Raw genomic sequence first — 15,044 nt, 5'->3', positions numbered from 1 at the left:
CTGCATTTATCTACTGCTCAGTCTCTTCCGGTTGATGACCCCCAACCTGTGGCCGACATAGGCCTGGTTTCTGGATCTGGACCCAGATCTGCCCCTCTGGAGGTTTCAGGTACCTCTAAGGAATGCCACACCATCCGTAGGCGCGAGCATGTCCACAGAGACTCTTCCGGCGCTGGTCTCCGATGCCGAGGGGGGGGGGGGCTTGCGTTTTCTGAGGAGCTGTCTTAGCCCTCCGAGCCCTTGCAATCTCCAGTTTCTAGACATCCACAGGCCCTCTTAAGAGAAAAGAGGAAACCTATTTTTCCCTCTACAGAAAGAATGCCTTATTGGCAGGCTTTCAGTCAAAGCCGTTTCAGTGCCTTTATGACACTGAGGCCTACCACTGCTTTTACTGGTTTCATCTCCCCTCCACTCCTCTCTTGAGCCCTAGGCCTCAGCCTACTGACACAACTACTAGGGAAGAGGAAGCCCTTTCAGATTCCTCTGAGGAATCACTTTCTTGCAACTCACAACTATCCTCCCCCTTGGGATATGGATCCCCAGAGGAAGCGTCAGTGGACCCTTACTTACCCAGCTGAAGATTTGACCTTTAGTGAGACAGTCAGCAGGATGAAAGATCACTTTAAATGAGAATCCTCAGAGATGACTGAGATACAAAAGAGGTACTACAACCTCATTTATATGGAAAACCCCCGGCCCATCTGCTGTCCCTCCTATCCTGCCTTTTTAGTTGCCTTTTCTTCTTCATCTCTGAACCCTGACTCCCAAACTCCTGCCCCACGCAGACCAGACAGGCTTTATAAGGTGCCTGACACTGCTAAGCGTCTGCTTAAGTGCTACCTGCTGATCCTTCCACTTTAACAGTCTCTTCGAACAAAGCTTCCAAACTCCTACCTACAACCACCATTCTCCCAGCTGACAAAGACAGCAAGACAGTGGAACGTTTGGGTAAAAAGATATATACTTCGGCTGCCTTGGCCTTCAGAGGTACAAACTACCAGACCCACTTGGCCAAGTACACCTTGTCCCTCTTAGAATCTGCCAACAAACACATGGCATATACTCCAGACCCCCTTGCCAAAGCATCACTGTCCTGTCTCCTGGCTCTCTCCTCCCAGGTCACCAGACACTCTATCAAGTGTAGTTACGATGCTTCTGAATCCTCTGCTAGGTCAGCAGCATCAGCATCTGCCTTACGCAGATTTTCTTGACTTCACCTACAACCCCTGCCAGATGATTTGGATAATGATGCACTTTTTGGTTCTAAGGTGGCAGACCTTTTCAAATCCCTGCAACAAAAAGGTAAAGAACATTTACTGGTTTCACCCATCCCTAAAGTTGACAGAAACTATCCAGCCAAAACCCAGTTTATTAGGAAGTACTACTTCCCTGCTCCTCCTTCAAGGCCTCGTAAGCCCACAGGGAAACGCCCCCCTCCAGCTAGAGCATCCCCTCCCTCTAGCCAGATGACTCCCTTTCAGGACAGGGCAGGTAGCATCTGACTACCTGCCACTCTTGCCTCCTCTTCCTCCTCCTATACCACTGTCTGCTCACCTCTCTCACTGTCTCCCTGTTTGGACCCATCTCCTGTCAGACAAGTGGGTCCTGTCCATACTTCAAAACGGTTACTTTATGTCCTGGGTCTCCCCTTCCATAGGACAAGGCATACCTCGCCACCTGATCAGCAACTGCACTTCTTGCAAATGACCAGAGCACCGTAGGGGCAGTCCGCTCTACTGTAGAAGGAAGACTCTAGGCTTTTCCTGGTCCCCAGGAAGGATGGACCCTGGGGACCCATTCTAGACCTCCTCTATCTCAACCTTTTTCTAAAAGTTCCTACCTTCAAAATGCTAACCCTACCAGCCCTTTTCCCTCATTATTCTACAAGGATTCCTGGCTACCTTACATATAAAGGATGCTTAACTCTATATTCCAATCAAACCCTCCCACAGGAAATACTTGAGAGTCTGCCTTGCCCTTTGGACTCTCCGTAGCACCCAGAGTCTTCACCAAATGCCTGGCGCCTGTTGTGGCTTACTGCAGGACAAAGGGAATACAGATATTCCCCTACCTGGATGACATGCCGATCAGGCTGCCAGCCAAGAAACCCTCCAAGGGCACATCCAGTTTGTGGTGACCCTCCTTCAATCACTGGGATTTCAGATAAGCCTACCAAAATCCCATCTTCAATCAACACAAGACATTGTGTTCTTTGGGTGCTGCATCCACTTCGATCTCATGGAGGCATACCTACTCCCACCAAAAGTGAGTTACTTGACAGAACATCTCCTCCTTCTCCTTCACTCCATAGAGTTGACTGCAAGGCAGTACTTCAAACCTCTGGGCTACATGGCAGCCACCATACCCATGCTTCCTTTAGCAAGATTGGATATGAGAAAGCGACAATGGTACCTTCAGTCAATCAGGAAGCAGTACAACCAGCTTCTGGAGCACATTGTGCCCCTTCTACCCTGCCTAAAAAAGTGCAAACTTCACCCCCCTCTCCCCCCCCCTAAAGGAGAGATAACTATCCCAGCCGAGTGTAGCCTCCCGGACATCTCAAATGCGCAGGTGAAAGCTGCTCTCTCTAAAGCTAAAAACACAGCATCAATGGGACCGGATGGTGTCCCAAATGAGGAATTAAACCCGCACATAAGGCAGCTGTTTAATCTTAGCCTTACCACAGGATGGCAACTGTGGTCCCACTCCACAAAGGCGGTGCCTCACGGACCCTGGTAATAACAAGTCTAGTCTGCAAAGCTATGGAGAGGATCATAATGGAGCTCATAAACAAAGATATAGGGGACTTGCAGACATTGGACCCCCAGTTTGGCTTTGTCAAGGGAAGATCATGCCTTTTGAACTTGGTTGACTTCTTGAAACAGTCACCAAGGCCATTGATGAGGAAAGGCAGTCCATACAGCCTACCTTGACCTTGCAAACACAATACCCTGGTATTGTAGAAAAACTTACCAGCTTAAATGTAAACCCATATGTCACAAGATGGGTTGCAAAAAGGACAGAACCCACAGGGTTAGAGTTGCTGGCGCTGTGTCAGACTCCAAGCCGGTCACAAGTGGTGTCCCACAGGGCTCGGTCCTTATTGTTTGGCATCTACTTCTCAGAAGTACAGGCCAACATGGGAGGACTTTGTTTGACAAAGTTTGCAGACGACTGCAAACTGGGCGCCATAGTGGAAAGTGCATCGGACACGAATATCCTTCAGAAGGGACTCACGGAAACAGATAGCTGGTGCCAGAGCCATGGCCTGAAGTTAAACGCCAAAAATGTATAGTCATACCGGGAAAACAAGGTAACCCCAAGCTACCATATAGGTGGCAATCCACTAAGCACAGAAGAGGTTATCAGGGACCTGGGGACCCAGGTTGACAGTGGCCTTTCTTTTGACACTCACATTGCTAAAGTGGTTAGAAAGACCTTCTACATTGCCCACCTGATCATGAAGGGATTCACATCCAGATCTAGTGAGGTCATTGTTCCCCTGTACTTCTCACTTATCAGACCAATGATCGAGTACAATGCCCCATTCGGGATGTATCTCACCCGACATCTGCAGCAATTGGAGAGACCCCAAAAGTTCCTCACCAAAAGGATAAAGGACTCCAAAATCTGTCATATGCTGCCAGATTGAAGAAACTCCAGCTCTATTCAGTCGCATACCGTCTGCTCAGAGGTGACATGTGCCTGACATACAAGGCCATGTCCAACCCGGAATTAATGGACATGCTCCACCTCAAAAATCCAAATCCACCAAAACCACTAGAGCAAGCTTTATAAACCTTAGCACGGATATATAAATAGGACGCTGGAGGGATAGATTTATCACTCAGAGACTCCCTATGCTGTGGAATAAAATCCCGGTCCATGTGAGGCAGAGCACCTCGCTGACTCTGTTCAAGAGAAATCTAGACCTGTGGATGGGAGATGAATCATCTCTGTGTCACTGCTGGACAGAGGCACAACAAACTAATGGGCACAGTATTTTTTCATATAAGGGGTGGCGTAAGCCACAATAATTTGGGCTAGGCTTATAAATGCCTTAGGGCAGATAGCCTAGTATAAACCTATGAACCTATGAAATACTGTGGTGGTTGGTTCAGGTAAATCACAACCTGGGCCTTCCTCTCCAACCACCTCATCATCCCACTCCGGTCATGCACACAGACACCTCAGACCTGGAGTTGGGAGCCACCCTCTGCCACCGACAGATGCAGGGCCTGTGGCCACATCACCTCAAATCAGAACGCATCAGTGCCAGAGAGATGAGGGCAATCCTTTTAGCCCTCCAGGCATTTCTCCCTTTTTTACAACAGGGGCCACTCCTGATATATACACAGACAACACCACTGTGCTGTGGTATATTAATAAGCAGGGAGGGCCCAAGTCCTACGTGCTTTGCAGACTAACACTTTTGGTCTAGGAATTGGCCACCTCATAGGGAATCGCCCTGCAGGCGACCTGCATTCCCTCTCTCCACAACAGACAGGCAGATTATTTCAGCAGAACCAGTACAAACTGAAGGAGATTTTGGAGTTGAAGGTTGTTTTAAAGATTTTTCTGATTTGGGTGACGGGGTTTTTAACAACCCCTTCAAAAAAGCTTGTTGTTGCACTCCAAGAGTGCTCTTTGGTTGAACTCATGACAAACTGAACAGGACCCTTGCAGGTGAAGAGGCTTTAAGCAATACACACACAGTGGTCGAATAGCTGAGGGGGCATCTTCTTCCCATGTTGCTGACACTTTTTAAAGCCAAGGTGCCGCCGCCTTTTTGAGTCATTCCAGTGAGAAAACTCATACACACTTATACCAGATAGAAGATAAAAACGAAATCTTTTTTTTTTAAATCTAATCATCCTCTAACTTAAACGGACGAAGGGAAAAATGGGCAGAATGAAAGGAGTGGATAAGAAAAAACACCCTCTAACTAAAACGGATGTTAGTTAAAAGTCCTCTTAACTTGTACAGATGCTAACAACTGAAGTAAATTGTGCAGATTGTAAAATTGTTTCACTCACTCTAAAGAGTAAAGATAAATAAAGAATTGCACTAGGAGAAAACTACGGTACAGTAAAGAAGTGCTATAATAGAGATGAAATAGAAAATAGACACACTTAGCCCAGAACTTTGCTATGTAGAACCTCCTTCGCAGAGCGGCAAATGACATTTGAGGAATCTAGGGGGTTGCATTATAGGTAAGGATGGATACCGTCAAGCTTTGCTGAAGACCTCGAGCTTTAGAAATGGCCGAGATGGATCCAATGGGATCATATCCGATCCATCAGTGAGAATAAAGGCGAAACCGACATCATCACATTGTGTTTTACTACACTCGTACAACTCATGAATAATTAATATTGTAACATGAACAAACAATATTTATACACTGCTGCAGCACTACAAAATCACTTTCAGGAATATCACTATTCCTGCACCAAACTGTGAACAGATTATCTACAACAAGCACAAATGAGTTAAATATCACCTCTGAAAAGATAATTTACAACTTCAGTGCCTTCTATTATTACTGCTGCAAAAGTCTACGGGGCTTTCTAGTATGAAGCTATCTATGCCATTTGAAAAACGTCTGCACCAAAGACCACTCTTCACTTGCCTGGAGGGTAGATACCTTCAGCATTCCATGGAAGGGGGTGGTTTCTGTATGCTTTTCCACCCTTCCCTCTCATTCAAGAAGTCCTCCTGAAAATCAGGGGGGACAAACCAAAAATCTTGCTGGTGACTTCCTATTGGCCAAGGCAGCACTGGTTCCCCCCTGCTTCTATCATTAGCCAAGGGCAATCACCACAAGTTACTCCACAAGGTGGACCTGCTCACACAACAAAAGGGAAATCTAATTAACCCTCACCAATAGATGTTAGGCCACTCTTGGTGATAGACTTCTAATCCCTTTCAGATACCACTACTCGGAGGACGTGCTTTTGGTCCTGAGGGAGGCCAGGAAACCTACTACTAGGAGATCCTACTTATCGAAATGGGAAATATTCTCCAACTGGTGTCTCCATAAGGACAGGGATCCCTGCCAGGCAGTCCTTACCCGTGTGTGTGTGAACTAATTAAGGCTGGTCTTTCATACTGTTCAGTGAAAGTCCACCTACCAGCAATCTCAGCCTGTCTACCACTAGATCCCCCTTTACTAATCGGGCTAGATGTCAAATTATTCCTGAAAGGGGTCTTACACATCAGACCACCAAGAAAACCCATCTCACTCCACTGGTACCTAAACTTCATTCTGAAAAAACTAACACTGGCCCCATTTGAACCACCTAGGGTGACCCTGTGTACTTAACCCTTCCTTCATACCTAAAGTGGTCAACGAACTGTCTCTAAACCAATCCATTCACCTGCCCATCTTCTTCCCCTCTCCAACCAGTGACATTTCCTGAATGTGCACAGACAATTAGGGTTTTATCTAGACAAAACTAAGTTCATCAGAAAGTCTAACCAACTCTTTGTATCCTTCCACCCTAGGGCCCTGGGCAAGGCAGTCTCCAAGCAAACCATTTCCTGTTGGATTAGGAAAACTATTTACTTTTGCTACTCCCACCATGGCAAACACTTACCCCAGGGAGTAAGAGCTTATTCTGCCAGGGGTGTGGAAACCTCCAAAGCTTTCCTCAAAAGCCTGGACACAGCCTCCATCCTGGAAGCAGCCACCTGGTCCACAATTCACACCTTCACCAGACACTACAAATTTGACCACGTCTCCAGACCCCAGGCAGGGTTTGCTAAGCAGTCCTGTAGGGTTTTGAGGAATCAGCTACATCTACCTCCACCCCTTATTAAGCTGTGGTACTCTCCCACACTAAGAATACTGCAATGCAGGGATAGAAGGACATAGAATAGTTCTGTAAAATCTTACCATAATCATAGATGTCCTTCTCTTCCATGTTGCAGTATTCCTTCCCAACCACCTATTCCCCTTTTTGACTGTTGACCTGTGTTAAGGGCACTCTGAGGCTCTACCCTAGACCAGGGTCAAACTAGCCAGTATATGATGCTTTGCACCTCTGGCTGACATCACTTGTTACTTTCTGTGGGACTATCCGACTGGACACTTAAGTTCTGAGGTCTGTGCGTGCAGATGTCACATTTAAGCTCCCCTGGTTTATGGCCTTATGTGTGACGTCCCACGCACCTACAGCAGCCAGTCTTAAGCTTTTGTATAGGAGCCGATGTTTGGGTCGCCTTAGGAGGGGAATCGCACACTAAGAATGAATACTGCAACATGGAAGAGGAGGACATCTATGGTTATGGTAAGATTTTTACACAACTATTCTTCGTCTTAGCTGACCAGTTTAAATTGCCTCTCAGAAGTCTTCAGACTTAGTGGTTTGGACATAGCCCAAGGATTTTTGCTTATGAATTCGCTTACGTACACTTTTGCTTGTGAACTTCAGTCCTATGTTTGGTGTATGACTCTGTGGAAGGTATTGGCTTTGGTACCCTGGTAGGATAACAGTTTGAGTTTGGAATATTGCAGCATAGATCAGTAGGACTTCTGCTGTTATGGTTAAGTTCTTACACATCTGTAATTTCCCCTCTTCTTACACCTGACAGTATGGCCTCGATCAGACTTGAGCTGCATTGGGTAGTTACATAGTGGCAAGTCAGAATGCATCCCAGGTGAGTGAGTTGCCAGCTCCTACAAGCGTTCAAGCCTCTATTCAAACCTAGTCCCATTTATTTAGTCAGGGCTTTATCACTCCTAAGTCATTGAGCTAGCTAACCTTAGCCTTTTTGACCCAATTGCATTGGCAGATCTCAAGTTCCTCTATTGAAACACTGTTTTTCTAGTTGTAGTTGCGTCAGCTAGGAAGGTTTTAGAATTCCAGGCCTTATGTGTAAAGAGACTTTTCTCATATTTTGTAAAGAAAGGGTCACATTGCATACTAACCCATCCTTTATGCATAAAGTTATGAGAGAGGTGGAATGTTTTATTTATTTATTTATTTTATTTTATATTTGTTGACCGGGCTAGTCTAACTGGATATATGTCCATTTTCAGTAGAGGCCTGGGGAGAAAAGCTCCAGGACAATAACAAATAAAAAAGTAAAATAGTGTAGAATAAAATAAAGTTTACATAGAGAAAAAAATATTGATATACATTTTGGTGCACACTGGTTAGTAATTATTTACAAAAATATCAAACACACTGGTAAGTAACTAATTACAATACATCAAAGACAATGGTTTAAAAAAAAAAGAGTACTATTTACAAAATTATAGGATACGACATTTATAAAGAGTCAATCATAGTAGCTTACAAGTAAACAGTTCTACTTACAAATGAAATAAGAACAAAGGTGTCAAGAGGGATAAGTAGAGGGAGAATTAGTAGAGTTAATCAGCTAGTCAGGGTTGTTGCAAGGGCATAGCCATTTTGTTCTGAGGAATATTTTCAGTTTTTGTTTGAAGAGGGGTAGAGAAGGAAGAGAAGTTAGGACAGTAGGTAGAAGATTCCAGTTTTTCCCAGTAGTGTTTGAGAACAGAGAGTCACCTGCCAAGTTGTTTGACTTATTAATGTTAGCTAACAATTTATTTGATGAACGTAAATTAGTAAGATTTTTTAGGGGGTAATGATGTTTGAAAGTATTGGAGTATTATTTGGGTGGTGGAGGATCTTATGTGCAATGATAAGTTGACTATATTGAAGCTGATTTTGTAGCTCAAGCCATCCTAGTTGTTTTAGATTCTGACAGTGATGGGTTCTATAGGGATTACCAGTGGCAAATCTTGCAATATTGTTATAGGATGTAGCTAGTTTGAAACAATTATGTTTTGACAGATTAGTATAGATTGATGAGGCATAAAGTAGTGTTGAGATTAGATGGGAGTGGGCAATAGTAGATCTTGCTATAGGAGTGAGGAAGCATTTGACTCTATATAGGGAGCCTATTTTTCTGTTGATTGTTTTTATAGTGTTATTAATATGGGAGTCAAAGTTGAGGTTGTTGTCTATAGTAATTCCTAGGAGCTTGGTGGTAGCATCAGATGTTATGACGGTACCATTGTTAGAAGTAACAGAAAAATCTAAAGGTATATGCTTCCGGGTAGGGGTAAAAAGCAGGAGCTTAGTTTTTTTTGGATTCAGGAGGAGGCATCGTTTTAAGAACCATAATTCTACTGTGTTAAACATTTCCTGAGTTGAGGACTGTAGTTCTGATGAAGATTTGGCTGTGCAGATTATTGTTGAATCATCTGCATATTGTATATAGGTTGCATGAGGAGTAGCTTTACAGAGATCATTAATAAAAATGGAGAATAATAGAGGACCAAGAATAGAGCCCTGGGGAACACCTAGTGTAACTGGCAGATGGGGATGATAGATTATTTTCCCACATAACAGCTTGCTGTCGGTTGCTTAGGTAGGAGCTGAACCATTGTACAGCTAGAGTATCGAGTGAAAGTGATTTAGGAATGTTTATAAGCAATGTGTGGTTAACCATATCAAAAGCTTTTGATAGATCAATAAATAGAGCTGAAGAGAGAACATTATTATTGCGATTTCTGTTAATGGTGTCAGTGAAGGATAAGAGGGCTGTAGTGGTACTATGGTATGGTCTGAAGCCATGTTGGCTTTGTGCTAGTAAGTTGTGTTGTAGGTGGTCCAGAAGCTGATGCTGAATACATTTTTCCATTATTTTTGCTAAAGGGGATAGTAGGGCTATAGGTCGATAGTTGAAATATTCATTGGAGTTACCACCTTTATGTAGGGGGATAATGTGTGAGATTTTCCAGATGATTGGGGTGGTTCCCTCATTAATGGTTCTGTTTATTAGGATTGATATTGGATAAGCTACTGCTTTAGCTGCTTTTTGCAGATATTGTGCTGGAATCTGGACAGCAGAAGGCGTACAAGGCTTAAGTTTTAGAATGAGTTTGTAGATAAAATGAGTAGAGATGGGTTGAATTATGAAGGTAGGAAGAGAGCTAGAAATTGGGTTAAGGAGGCTAGAGCTGTCGGGGTTTAGCTGGCTGGCTAGAGATTGGATGGCTTCAGTAAAAAAGTTATTAAAGGCATTAGCAGTTTGGTTGGGAGTTTCTTGATTAGCACCAGTTGGAGATGGTGTGCTGCAGTGACCTGGGTGTAACAGACTATTGATACTTGCCCAGAATTTCTGAGGATTGTTTAGGTGTGTTTGTTGCATTTTACAGTAAAAGTTTTTTTTGTCTGAAAGTATAGCTTTTTTTGTCATATTTCTCATTTGTTTAAATATTTGTTGATCTGTTAGGTTTTTTGTAGTCCTCCGCCTAGTCCAGGCTTTATTTCTAAGTAACATTTTTTGCCTGGTGTCTTTAGTGAGCCGTGGGGCTGGTTTTGACCTAGTTCTGATAGTACGCTTTGGTGCATATTGGTCAAGGATGTTTAAGAAGGTAGAGTTAGTGTTTAACAGCCTCTTGAAGAGGGAGGGTTTTTAGTGGATACCAATCACAGGCGCTAAGTTCAGTTTGGAATAACTTTTGGTTAAACTGTTTGTTTGACCGTATTGTCCTATATGATGCTTGGTGTGGGATATCATTCTTTTGCCTGATTATGTAGGTCAAAGAGTGGTCACTTACATCATCAGGGAAGACACCTACTTTGTAGGGTTGGTGGTAGTTATTATTAAGGATCCAGTCCAAGGTGCTCTCTTTATTGGTAGGTTTATTAATTCTCGTTGGGGAGGGTGATGGTCTGTGAGAAACCATGAAGGTTAATGTGAGAAATAGGATGGTCAGTACCAATGCATCTCCAGTCAATATTGAAATCACCAAGGATTATAGTTTCTTGTGGGAAGGTTGATGATACCCAATTAAGTATATCTTCAAGTTTAGATACATTGTTTCCAGGAGGTAGGTAGATGCAAAAGATGTACAAGGATTTATTAGAATTAAGTTGTACTTTAGAAATAAGAACTTCAGCATTACTGATTTTTGGCGGGTTATAAGGTAGAGAAGTGACTTGTAATCCATCCTTGAAAAGAATTGCTACTCCCCCTCCCTTTCTCTTTGAACGGTCTAGTCGTAGTATATTCTATCCTGATGGGAGGATTTGATTATCTTGGGTTGCTGGTTTTAGCCTTGTCTCTGTTAAACATAGAATGTCAAAGGAGTGTACATCCAAGAGAGCATGGAGATGGGCAACTTTGTTATTAACACTCTGTATATTGAGGTATGCTATAAGGAGTGAATTTGGATGTTTGTTTTGGGTGTGTGGGATAGAGGGTTTAATGGTTATAGATTCAGTAGAAAGGATATTGGCTGGGCCTGGATTGGGATGGATGTCTCCATCTTGTAAGGAATTATTTTTTAGTTTAAGCAAAATATAATGTAAGTTATTAGTTTGATACTGAGCTTTCTTAGGTAAAAGGCTATTATATTTAATGTGTGCCAGTATGTGGTACTTTACTGGTAAGTATGTAGGTGTGGATAAGATATTTAAATTATAATGGTTGAAAGTGTGGCTATGTGTAGCTGTTTGTTTGGTGGGATAATGATATTGAAAATAAGTTCGGTGTTCAAAAGAGGTTAAGACATAGGCTGAGGTTAAAACAGATAAGAATATGGTGGTAAGTAGTAGCTTAGTTGGTGTGGAGCTAGAAGTGGTAGACATGAGTGTATAAGTAAGGGAATTTTAAGCAAGGTGAGAAAAGGTTAAAGTATAAGAGAGGTTTAAGTGGAAGGAGTGGGCTAGTGATAGGATGTGGGCTGTGTGGGTGTGGTGTAGTTATAAGGGCGGAGAGAGTATTCTATTTGTTGGATTATGGAGGAGGGTGTGGTCTGGTATAAGTCTAGGATACCTGGGGGTGGGTGGGATTTGGGGGTAGGGTAGGGGAGCGGAGTGAGCCCGCAGGGCGAACGGAGCGGGAAGAGACAAGAGTAGGAGGACAAGTTCAGATCGAAACAATCAGCTGCATTGGGTAGTTACATAGTGGCAAGAATGTTACATAGAGGCAAGAATGTTTTTTCCTTCTCCCCAGAACCAGAGGAAGAGAATTTTATATTCTTTGGATGAAATAGGTAGTTGAGATTCTATCTGGACAAAACAGAAGACTAAATTCAGAGCAACTTTTATTAGCCTTTACCGCATAGAAGAAAGGGCTGCTTGTATGTAGTCCAGATGGAGCACTGGATTTACTTGTGCCACGAAATCTGTATGCAACCCTGCAGGAATTGGGTCTCTCACTGCAGGGGAAACCACAGTAGTTAGGGTACAAGATGTTCTGGAAGCAGCTACTTTTTTCACTTTCCACACCTTTTCTGAGCATTGCAGGCTGCATCTGATCTTGAAGGTCTAGCACTGGTTTTCCTTGTGCTGTTTTGAATAGCATGCTGCCCTTTTCCGCCATGGATTTTCCAACCTCATTAATTGCAGGAAGTCTTTCTGTAAATAATGACTGCAGCTTACCATAATTTTTGATATTTGAGTTTGGTTATTACTGCAGTCTATTTCCCTACTTATCTCCATCTGTACCAGGGAACCCTTAGGTTCAGGATGGAAAAATATTACTTCTCCTTTACTTTATAGTTACAGTGTTTTATCTTGAGGTACCATAGGAGGGTAAGGATCTTCACTGTAAATTCCTGGTAACCTGAGCCTTTGCTGACAGCACAAATGTATTTGGCTGCGCTTTTCCAGCCTGTATATTTTTCTTTTTTGGGGGGGGTGAAGATAAGTGTACGCATGTCAGACTTCATACAGATTTTATGGAGACATCCACTGTAATGGTGATGGCCAAGGATTGAGAGAGAGTGGTACTTGGCATCACAACAGACACACGAGTTCCGTATATAATTCACAATGGTTACAACATGGTGCGGGAAGTACCTTCCTTCCTCTGTTTTCAGGCATTCCTCGACAGCTCCCCCCACCTTCCCATTTGCCTTTCCTCCTCCTCTTCAACCTCAAGGTACTGTTCAGCCAATGCTTTCTTGCCAGAAGGGCAAGAGTTTCTACTCCAGAATGTTTTTCCTTCCCAGGAAGGAGGGCTCTTGAAAGACCCATTCTGTACCTCCTCTTTTTTCAACACATTTCTGAAAGTTCCTTCTTTCAGAATGTTGACTCTTCAGCTTCTGTTCCTACGCTTCTTTCTCAGGTCTTTCTGGTTTCTCTGAACCTGAAGGATTTTTATCTTCATATTCTATTCACCATCTCTTCAGGAAATTTTTGACACTCTGTATCTTCTTTACATTGTCGGTTCTGTGTTTCACCATGTGGTGTTTATAGAACACTGATGAATTTGACCAAATCCATAATCCCTGTCGCAGCCTTTGCAGACTCCATTGTGTTCATATTTTTCCTCATCTGGATGAACCTATTTTATTCAAGCTCCCTCTCTGCAGGACATAGTATTCACAGTGTTTCTTTGCAGTGTAGGCTTCATTCTAAATATAAAGAAGTCCGTTTTAACACTTCTAGTACCAGTTTTTTTGAGGTGTAGCATTTAGAATCTTAACAATGACATTTTCTTTTCTTCCTTCTCCTTCTAAGCTCCTCACTTTGACAGTTTTCTTTTAGTCACTTCTTTGCAAGAGACCTCAGTGTGAGAGTTTCTACAAACCCTGGGGTTTATGGCATCTGCTATTCCCATGCTTCTCTTTGCCAGACTCCATATAAGATCATAGGAGGTTACTAGGATAATGGACCTGGGGCCCTTACAAGCCTAGCCAAGAGTTTATCCCCACGAAAGAAACCTCAGTCAGCACCTGTTGCCCCCGTCAATGAGGGACACAGGTGGAACCCCTGGGACAAATTTGTGGTTTCCCATTCACTCATCAAGATTGAGCTTGAAGAGTGTCAGCGAAGAGTTTCCAGTGATATCTCAAGACAGATGGACTTTAGCATTGTCATCCCCGGACTTCCCATTCCTCTCTCTCTCCCTTGCTAAGGAAGGAATTTGTGTGGTGAGTCAAACAAATGTCTCAAAATCCAGGTCTTACCTTTCAGGTACTATCCCTCACTCAGGACCTGTTTACAGATTCTTCAGACCTACCATGGGGGGGGTGTGTTCCAACAACAACAGGGTCCAAGGGTCTGGACTCCTTTGGAGGTAAAAGAACACATCTGTGTCAAGGAAGTGAAACCTCTTATCCTGGCTGTTCAGGCTCCACATTACTGTTGGACTCCGGGTTCACTCAGAGGTGTCCTTCTCCCTGGTTTCCCACTTTCAGAGGAAACTATCCAGCTAAAACTACATTTATGAGGAAGTTTTCCAGACAAATGCCATCCAAAGGGAAAAAGGATATCAGGAAATGGACCCCCTCCCTTTAAGTCTGCTCCCTTTACCTCTGCTCCAAAGCTGCCTTTTCAGGCCAAGCCCGTAGTCTCTGACTACCAGCACTTTTATACCCATACATCCCTGTCTCGATGCATCTCTCCCTTTTCTACTCAGCTTGGAAACTGGTTAATGAGGACTCTTGGGTCCTCTCTATTATAAAACTGGGATATTTCATGGGGTGACAGTCCAGACCCACTTTTAAAGGCATTCCTCAACCCCCTCGAGACCAAATGGCTTTCTTTCTTCCACTTTTGCAGGACCTTCTCTCTCAAAGCACAGTTCAAGAGGCTCCTCCTCAGTTGAGAGGAAAAGACTTGTATTCCAGGAAGTTTCTGGTCCCCCAGGAAAGAAGGTCCATGGAGACCAGTCTTGGATTTGTCCCCATCTTAACACCTTCCTCCAGGTCCCCTCCTCTTGGATACTCGCACTTCCAACTCTCCTTCCCCTAATCCTCCCTCAGGCCTTCTTGGTGTCCTTGGATATAAAAGGTGCCTACTTGCACATCCAAGTCCATCCCCTTTTCAAGGAATTCCTCTGCTTTTTAGTGGGTTCTGTACACTTTCAGTTATATCCTTTGCCATTTGGTGTCTCTATGTCCCCAAGAGTATTCACAAAGTGCCTAGCCCCAGTCATTGCCTTTGCCAGAATGCGGGGGAGCCAACTCTTCCCCTATTTGGATGATATCCTGATCCAGGCCCCGTCCACTGAATTGGTCTTGCATCACCTAGAATTCACCTTCTCCCTCT

General features: G+C 43.6%; 1 protein-coding gene across 2 annotated transcripts in view; it reads left to right on the top strand.

Moving 5' to 3' along the window:
- CCT2 (chaperonin containing TCP1 subunit 2) overlaps window positions 1-15,044 on the top strand; it is a 980,031-nt gene that overhangs the window by 80,033 nt on the left and 884,954 nt on the right. The window lies entirely within an intron of this gene.

This window comes from Protopterus annectens, chromosome 11.part0 (assembly GCF_019279795.1).
Source record: "Protopterus annectens isolate FY-2018-M chromosome 11.part0, PAN1.0, whole genome shotgun sequence".
Classification (NCBI taxonomy): domain Eukaryota; kingdom Metazoa; phylum Chordata; order Ceratodontiformes; family Protopteridae; genus Protopterus; species Protopterus annectens.
This window is presented reverse-complemented; position numbering and strand designations above follow the sequence as displayed.